The 9,629-nt window shown below is 44.4% G+C and overlaps 1 long non-coding RNA gene across 1 annotated transcript in view; it reads right to left on the bottom strand.

Moving 5' to 3' along the window:
- Window positions 1-3,987: 3,987 nt before the first annotated feature.
- LOC106730726 overlaps window positions 3,988-9,629 on the bottom strand; it is a 64,067-nt gene continuing 58,425 nt past the window's right edge. Inside the window, exon 7 of the long non-coding RNA XR_004323769.1 lies at window positions 3,988-5,193. This is a non-coding gene — a long non-coding RNA (uncharacterized LOC106730726). The remainder of the gene's footprint in view (window positions 5,194-9,629) is intronic.

The raw sequence follows: 9,629 nt of genomic DNA, 5'->3' as shown, positions 1-9,629 counted from the left end.
CATTTTCCCATTCTGCTAAGCTTCTCCTTTGCCAAGTGTGAAACTGACTTAGTCAGTTACATAAGAAGATGGAGGTGTGTCTTTTCACTCCTACTGTTGGGAAAATGCTTCTAGGGGCCTTGAGAACACATATAATTATATTTATTTATTCAAAACAAATAAAGTTGAGACAGCTAGGCTGTACAAATAATTGCCGTCCAGGGCTAGAGAAGATCGTGTGGTGACAGCCACTGTTTGTAAATTTAAGGATAGAAAACAAATGAATCAGCTGCTTTTTAACTATTTTTGGCAGAAGGGCTTTTGAAAGCACTGACCGCAAAGCACTGCTGTGAGAGTTAAATTTATTTTGTTTTTATTTCTCCAACAAACACTTCCGTAGTGCTTATCACGGCAGTCATTAATCTAAGACTATATATTACCCATATTAACTAATTTAATCCTCCTAACAAACACTTTTATCCTCATTTTATGGATGAGGAAATGCAGACACAGAAAGATGCGAGATGAACACAATGTGTGACTCGTGTCTAGAATTTAACAAACGCTAGGCACCATTTCCTTCTAAGTATCACTGACTATTCAAATTGAAAAGTGGGTGAGTGTAACTTCTGTAGGCCGAGGAGGAATATTGGCTATGTCTGCTTTACATTGCCTTTAAAACCCAGACAGAATATGGTAGACATACAGTTCGACCATCCTACTATTTCTTATTCAAAGGAAATGGAGACATTTCAAAAGATAAGTTGAATAAACAGACAGATCCTCTAATTTTGTGATGTCCTTATTAGGTATAAAACATCTCAAATCTCAGTGATTCTCCAAATATACTTACTTGGAGAAATCCAGACAAAAATATTTACTATTGAAAATCTTTGAACCTGTTGCATTGTTTTTATCAATCTATTGAAGGTATTTTAAGAGGAACAGCTGCTATAAATGGACATGTTTGTCCAAATAGGGTCCTATTGTAGGTGGCTCAGTGATAATTAACCATCTGCCTCCAAAAGTACTGTGTATGAAGAATTCCTGCTCACAGTCCCAACTGCAGAAAAAATTAGCATTTGAAATTAATTTACCAACCAATATATGAGTATGTTTAAGTATACAAATGTATTGTGTACCTGCTACATGGAAGAATTTTAGCCCAGGGCACTGAAGAAAGGTACAAAGACACAAGAACCTTTAAGAGGCTTGCAGCCTGAGACCGAAGGGAAGACAAAGGCATGTTCAAAGATAACCAGTGGAATGAGGACGGAAGTCTAATAGCAGAGGCAGAAAAGAACTGACGGACTGCAGAGCAGGGGCAAGACCACAGGGGACGGGGCTGGATGGGGCAGGATCAGGCAGGACTGAGCAGGAGAACCGGGGCCACGGCTGGCTCCCGGGAGTTCTGCAGGATCACACAGGAGGCTAGGAGTTGACTCAGCGACTGAGAGAGATGGCAGTCCAGGCTGCTCTGTTCACCGTCACTTCAGCCCACATTGCCGTGAGCCCCTTGGTGTGATTTGTTTCTTCTATTTAAATAGAATAATCCAGATGTAATTTTCTGCCTGCACTGCTCTGCTCTTTGGCTGTGTTCTGTGGCTTAGTTTCTCCCTGTGCCCACTCAATCTCCTCAGCCACCGTTGTTTACTTTGCTCTCTCACTCCCTTTATGTCTCGTGAATAACAACATTACAGGGACAGAGCCAACAAGTATGAAACTATGTGCGTCGTGGTGAACCTTCGCAGCGGACTGTCTCAGCGGCATTCTCCCTTTATCTTTTCTTCTTTCTCCTTTTTCCCACCGGACCTCAGAACATTAATGGTTAATGGGCAGTTGCAAAAGAGCTTTTCCTCTCAAAAGAAAGTGTTAATACACATTTCATGGCACGCTCAAGGTCTTAGGGTGTTTAAAGAAGGACCTGGGTTTTCTTTAGTCTTGGGAATGATATGGGCGTATCGGGAACACAGCAGCTGATGGGGGTGAACTGCCCTCACCTGGGCTGAGGGAGTGTGCTGTGTGGTTTGGGGCTTATCAACACGACTCAGTGGGGAGTGAGAGGAAGCTGGGGCCAGGACACAGGAGAAGTGACCCGCCTGCAGGGCTGCTTCTCAGAGGCCCAGAAGTCCAAGATATGGATCTATGGGGTCACAGGGGCCTGCCAGTAATCAGGGGGTCCATCAAGCAATGGGCATGGCAATAAGAGGCGCCTGGTAATGGGGGGGAGGTTCTCATAGGCAGGTCACACCAACATGGTTCGTGAAGGTGAGTCCGTATGACATCCCATGACTGTGGGTGTGGAAGATGGACTCAGGCACCTGGGGGGGAAAGATGCCAGTAAGAGAAAGGAATGGCATTGGTGCCTCCAGCAGTGGCCCTGGGTTTAAGGCAAAGGCACAAGCCACTGGGAATCTGCTCATGAGGAAAGAGGACATGAGTGGCATGGTGAGAAGGAGCCACTGGGCACACGGATGCCAAGAAGGAGCCAGACACCCCAGATACTGGATCCGAAGCAGGGACCGATTCCATACGTTCCTGACAGACCAAGGCTGCCCACTGGGTCAGAGCTGACTTCAGAACAACGCAGCGGGAGGTATCTGCAAGGGGCAACCACAGAGACCTTGGGTCAGCTGGCAGGGACCAGCACCGACTCCCAACAACTTCATGTCCTGTGTGGTCTTTGGGGGTTTCCTAATTAAAATTTTAAATTGAAGTATAACATACATAAAGTGCACAAATCTCAAGTGACAGATTTTTACGTATGTGTACACCCACGTAACCACCACCCAGATCAAGATATAGAACATCCCCAGCACCCAGCAGGCTCCCTCCTGCCCCTGCCAGTCAACACCATCATTTTGACTTCTAACATCATTCGTCAGTTTGACCTGTTTCAGAACTTTATATACATGGAATCATACAGCGCGTACTCTTCAGTGTGTTTAATTTTGCTCAACGGTGAGTCTGCAAGACGTTTCCACGTTGTTGCACATGGCTGTGATCTGTCCATTTTCACTGCTCTATAGTATTCCATTGTTAATCTAGTACCATGCCTTGTCAGTGGACATTTGGACTGTTTCCAGCCTTTGGATCTTAAGAATCAAGTTTTTGTGAACATTCTTGTGGACACAGGCACTCATTTCTGCCGTCATGTACCCAGATGTGGACTGAGTCATAGTGTAGATTTCCTTGAGCTTTAGTCCTTTGAACACTATTTTTTAAGATAGGTTTTTTTAGAGCAGTTTTAGGTTTACAATAACATTGAGAGGAAGATGCAGAAATTCCCCCCAAATACCGCTTCCCACCTCTCCCATTATCAACACAACTCACCAGAATGATACATTTTTTACCAAGGATGAATCTATATTGATATATCATGATCACCCAGAGTCCATAAAGTTTACTTTAGAGTTCACTCTTCATATGGGACATTCTACGGGTTTAGTCAAATGTATAATGACACATATACATTATTATATCTTACAGAGTATTTTCACTGCCCTAAAAATCCTCTCTGATCTGCCTATTTATCCCTCCCCATCCTACCCCTGGCAACCACTGATCTTGTTACTGTCTCCATAGTTTCGTCTTCCCCAGAATGTCATATAATTGGAATCATACAGTGTGCAGTCTTCTCAGATTGGCTGCTTTCACTTAGTGATACATGTTTAAGTTTTCTCCAAATTTTTTCATGGCTTGATAGTGCATATCTTTCCAGCACTGAATAATATACCATTGTCTGGATGTCCTCGAGAGCTTTTAAGGATAATTTCCCCACGCATCAGTTTAGAAAAGAGATGAGAAACTAATAATCTTGACCCCAAAAGAACGTTTTGAAGCCAGCACAACCTGAGGTACTGGCTTACAGACCACAGTCAGCCATGATGGCTATGACATCGTGTTGCACAAGACAGTAAGCGTTTCATGCAGGTGATTCCTGTGCTCAGAGTCGCTCCGGTTACAAGAGAAAACTGGGGGCATGTGGGGAAGGGGCTAACTAAACAAGCAAAGTGCAGCAACACTGCATGGAGTTTAGAGTTTGCATTTCTGCTCTGTGACAGTTAGGAGTTAGGAGTGAAGCCAACCTGGGTTCCCATTTTGGCACTGCCTGTGCGCAGCCCCAGGTCATGGTCACACGGCTTCTCATTCCCAAGCCTGTTAGGAAAGTTAAAATGAGGAGTTGACCCCAGTCCATCCTACATAATTCTGCCCTTAGGAGAAGAAAACAGAATGTCATGAGGACAATAGAATATGGCCAACTTCCTGAATTAGCCCACAGATCTCACCATGACAGGAGATGGGAAAGGACCAGGATTAAACTCAAATGTCATTTCCATGGCTTGTGCCTGCGCTGACAACAAGATATAGGAGAGCAAATGGAACCTTTGCTTCACCAAGTACTTTTGAATTATCTGTGGATTTCAGTCCCCTGGCCCTGTTAATGACAGGTAAACTGGAGGTAGTGATGCTGTATGAATATGAAAAAAACCAACATCTTGGGTTGACACCAAACATTGAAAAGCTTGATTAAAACCCTTGGAAGGAAGTGTCTGAGGATGGGAACAGCTGGGATTTCTAAGAAGAGTGAGTTCTAAGCCCCAGTCCCATCTAGTTACCTCTGGTCACCGCCACATGGGTGTCCTGACTCAGTCCATCCCTCCGTGGATACCAGTCTCGCCACAGGGAACCCACTTGTGTGATGCCTAGAGGCCCCACCAGGGATTCAGGATGAGGAAAGGGGCTTTATCGAAACCTGAAGGAAAAGAGCTTCAAAGGGGCTTTTCAAATTATCTCGGGCTTCCAACTGCTCCTGTGTCTAATTTCCTATAAATGAATTACGGCTACAAGAATTAACCTTTCCTTGGGGAGAAAAACAAATTACGAGACTTCATACAGGATTTCTGCTAAGGTAAAAAGCGAAGAGAAAACAAAGAGAAGAAGGAGGGAAGGAACGATGTTGGCAGGACCAGAGTTAGCAGAGACAAGGCCTCCGCGTGAGTCACCAGAAGGTGCCTCTCCTGTAAGTGGACGCGGCCCCAGGCCAGGGCTCCCACGGGGCAAGTGGGGCGTGGTCTGGACTTCAGCCGCACTCCCCTCCTTTGCTGTACGTCTTGTAAAGTGCAGGCCCACACAGCTGTGCCCGGCAGTCCTGGATGATCACTTTCCCTCCTTCCTTTCTCATTTTGGAAGCCCAAGGATTTAAAAACTCATCTGGGGAAAACAAACAAACAAAAAAGAAAGCATTCATTTTGGTCAACTCTTCAGGGGGAATGGGGAAAAGGGGAAAGAAATAGCCATTCAAAGGTCATCCTTCCTAGAGCCAGCCATGAAAGATGAAACAGGCTTCTCCGGATAGGGCAGTTGGTGGGTTCTTTACTAATTCATGACTTAGAGTGGATCAAGGGATGTGATTTAGCCGCAGAAACACAGGGCGAAGGGAGGGTGGGGGTCTGGACGAAAAAAACAGATAGACAGGGGTCTGGCACTCCTCCATTTTTGTTTGTATGTTTTTTTTGTTTTTTTCAATCAAACAGATTCAGATCTTGCAATGACACAATGACAGTGGTCTTTCAGAAAATGTTCGTGCCATTTGGACGTCATCCAGTAATTCCAGGTGGCCTGGACCAGTTGACACACTTAGAGGAATTATTGTGGATGCATTTTTATAGGGGTTGTCTTGTGCCATTTTATCTATGGAAAAATGCTGGGGGGTGAAAAGTTAAAAGGAGTCTGAATCTATTTCCCTGGAAAATGAGAAGTGTGGCTATAAAGCAATAAGGCAGATTTTTGCACACAGTGTCTTAAATCATATTTTTAGTGGCATCTTATAGTATCATTTCCTTGAAAAGAAGCTGGCTGGACATTGCTTGTGGGAAACCTTAAAGAAACATATTCTTTATAACCATATTGTTTCCAAGACGGCTCCCTCACACAGGTCTTGGCAGGAGCCCTCGGTTCCTCACCAGGAGGACCTCTGCACGGGACTGCTTGAGCATCTTTCTGGCATGGCTGCTGTCCTCCCCAGCGTGAATGATCAAAGGGAGAGGATGGAGGAAGCTACAATGTCTTCAATGAACTAGTTCCAAAGTGACACTCTATCATTTCAGCAATATCCTACTGGTTACCTAGGCCGTCCCTATGGGTATGATAGAGACCACATGGGACGTGAACACCTGGAGGCAAGACCATTGGAGGCCACCTTAGGGGCTGGCTTTCCTACCCCACCCTCCTCAGATCCAATGAAAATGTCTGTCCATCCTTCTCTCATCTCCCGTGTTGCTGCACCCTCCTGGTTCTCCATCCTCCTCTAGACTCTTCCCTCTCCTGCTTCCAGGGCCCCTCCTCTTCAGTCCATGGCTTCCACATGCTATTTGCTATGAATGTGTACATATACACCCATCTGCCAGGTGACTCCCTATCTCTGCATCTATCCTAGGTTTCCCTCAGAAGCTCCAGGCCTGTGTTCACATCTCCTTGCTGGACTGCAAGGGGCCGTGGGATGCATCTCACCCAGCCAAGGCGGAGAAGGGCCAAGCTCATAACCTTTGTCATTTCCAGTGACACTAGCTTTGTCTGTAAGGGGAAGGATAGTGAGCAGAGATCCTAGCCATGCCTTATGTCTTGGGTGCCATATGCCTCATTCGTCTGGGGACAGTCCAAGTTTATGCCCCTTGTCCCAGTGTAATTATTAATATCACTCCATTTTGCTCTCAAAAGTGACCTATATCAGATGATAAAGTATATGGTCACTCTGTAGTCCTTTTACAACTCTGGACCACTGATCATTGCTTTATAGCAGGTAAATGTTAAACAGCCATCTACAGACTGATCTAGACTGAAGCAGGGCGTCAACTGTGCCCACAGAACTGACCATTAAAAACCATTACACGATGTGCTGTGGAATGTTATTCTCCAAACATGTCCACGGTAATTAAGATTCTCTGGCATTTCAGTGACCTTTTATGAGGCATAATAGAAGTTGAAGGACTCATTTATTCCATGATCATCATATTGTATCCAAGAGAAACTGAGTGACCCAAAGCAGGTGTCCTGGGCCAAGTTGCATATTGCATTTCAGAATCTATTGGCCGGATGCTAATTTCTGTCATTTGCATGCCCCCCCCCAGCCCCCACCCTGTCATTCCTATCACAGTATCCATGTCAGCTCAATTTGCAGAGCAGCTGTAGCTGAAACATCGACCCGCCACCGATTACAGTGCTGTAATGAAGTGCAATGGGCCGGTAATTACTCTGCATTACCCTGATCAAGTAACATACGGCCTGCAGTTACCACAGCAAGATCCCAGGGCTCAGTCAGCATGGGAAAAAATGGCCGTGAATGTTCTTTAAAGGGTGTCATCAAAAATGAGTTTGCAAGGCTAGAAATGTAAGAGGCCTCGGTCCCAAGATGTTATCTCTGACTCTTATCTCAGCAATGCCTCCCAGTTGGTGCACAGAAGCTTCCTCTCATAAACTCATTTCGAGTGACTTAATGAAAAGTTACATTTAAAAGCCACCTGTAAATCGAGAATGATATTTTCGGTAGAGAAAGAAGTCAGGAGTGGATTGGAGAATGAGAAAGGAGAGGAAAACCTACTGATGACATCTCAAGCAACTCAACATTCAAAGTATTCTGGCTCGCTTGTTTCAGAAAAGAGCATCAGTTCCCTGATGGGTGCCGTCAAAACAGAAGATGCTGGTGGGACAGGCCGTTAAACTTCTCCTGAATGCAGCTTCCACATAGAGCAAAGCCTGGGGTTAAAACTTGATTTTAATTGGGTGTGATCAGCTGCACAGATGAAAGCAAGTTCCAGTGGTTTACTCCGCACTGACTCAGGGGAGCTGACCGGACTGACTGTTTGACAACAGGCAGCTCATTATTTAAAGACAGTGCACAATTCAGTTTCCTCTAAAGCACGGGATTGGTTCTGGAGAGTGCTCCAGTTTGGGTTTGCAACCTGTTGAAAAACGTGGACTCATAAAGTTATCATTGCAAAGAAAGGTAAGGGTACCTTACTTCAAGAGTTTCTGCCACAGACACAGCCCCCAGGCAACACACACAGATGCTGCACATGCAGGTGTCGGTGCACGTGTATGTATACACACAGGTGCAAAGCTTGACCCTCACAAGCACATAAGAACAAGAACTCAGGTGTTATATCATACGGGGTCAGCTTTGGGTTGCATGGAGTCCACTGTCCTGCGGCTAAGAGCTGCCTCTTCTCCCTGCTGCCCCTCCTCCCCTACCTGCCACTCCTCCCAACCTCTTCCCTGTGTCTTCCTTCTCCACTTGTCCCCATTGCCCCACAGGGCAGAGCCTTCATCCAAAAGATGTAGAATAGGACAACAGCTGACAGCCTAGACTCTGGACAGACTTATTCTAACACTTTTATGGGTTTTAGATCCCCCACCCTATACTACCCGTAGAAGTTCAGGGAATGATTTTTCTAATGTTACTGCAGAAATTATGTGGCCCAAAGCAACTCATTTGATCTATAATTGGCTATCACTTTGCAACAATCGCCACAGGCAATCAGGAATTCTTGCAAAGTGAGAAACTTTAATTGTTGTGACTCCTCAACTTTACAATAATGTTAATATAATGTCATAATCTATGGACATGCCATCCTACATTTGAGTTTGAATTTAGACTGAATGTATTGTTTTGTTGTGTTAGGTTTCAAATAGCCTACAAGTCACTGAGGAGCTTATAGGCTCATATGCTTTGCCCATAGTACCTCGAACTGATTAAAACAGCCCTAGTTCAAGAGCCAGTCAGCCTGGGTTCAAATTCCTCCATCTGGCTGAGCAAGTTATTTGACCTCTTGGAACCTCAGTTTCCTCATCTGCAAATTAAGTTTAATAGCTGGGACCACCCTGTCAAAAGCATGGAAAGTATTTAACATGGACTCAGGTCATACAACATTAGCTATTATTCTTGGTCATTTATTTCTAATTTTTTTTTCATAATAAGCTTTATAATAACAAGAAGGGATATTTAAAGAAAAAAATCACTCATACTTTCACAATCAAACATTTTCCATGCTCCATTGCATGCATATATAATTTTGCAAAGTTGTAATCTTGTCATATTTAAATTTTTGTATTCTGGGTTTTTTCTGACAGCTTTGGATCCGAAATACTTTGCTACATTGTTTTAGTTTTCATATAATCGTTCTTAAAAGCTGTGTAACATTCGATGGGGTTAATTTGCCATAATTTCTGTAAGCGTTCCCATATTGCTAGTCATTTGGATTATTTTCATACACATAATTTATGACTATGTCATTTATATCTTTTAATCCATTTATATTCCTGGCCCTCTTTGCTCTTAGAACAAAACATTCTGTGAGGTTACTTTCTACTCTATAAAGTAACATTTCCTTTAATTTGTCTAAAATGTAACTGGATCCAGTTTCAAAGGGTCCCTTCCCTCTAGCTCTCCCCTTTTCTCTGGACCTCAGATAAAGGCTGTGAACACAGGAAGGAGAATAAAGAAAACCTCTTTGCCTCTACCAGGCCTTGGGAGTAGAATTTCCTATGCCTCCCACGTGTGCAGGGCATGACCTGACCACAGACCCACATTGCTGGGCTTGGTCCCGTTTGACTTTCTGTACAAGGGACTCAGTCATTGCCTGACCCAGTCA

This window comes from Camelus ferus, chromosome 11 (assembly GCF_009834535.1).
Source record: "Camelus ferus isolate YT-003-E chromosome 11, BCGSAC_Cfer_1.0, whole genome shotgun sequence".
Classification (NCBI taxonomy): Eukaryota; Metazoa; Chordata; class Mammalia; order Artiodactyla; family Camelidae; genus Camelus; species Camelus ferus.
Note: the sequence above shows the minus strand (reverse complement) of the source record. Positions and strands in the feature narration are given on the sequence as shown.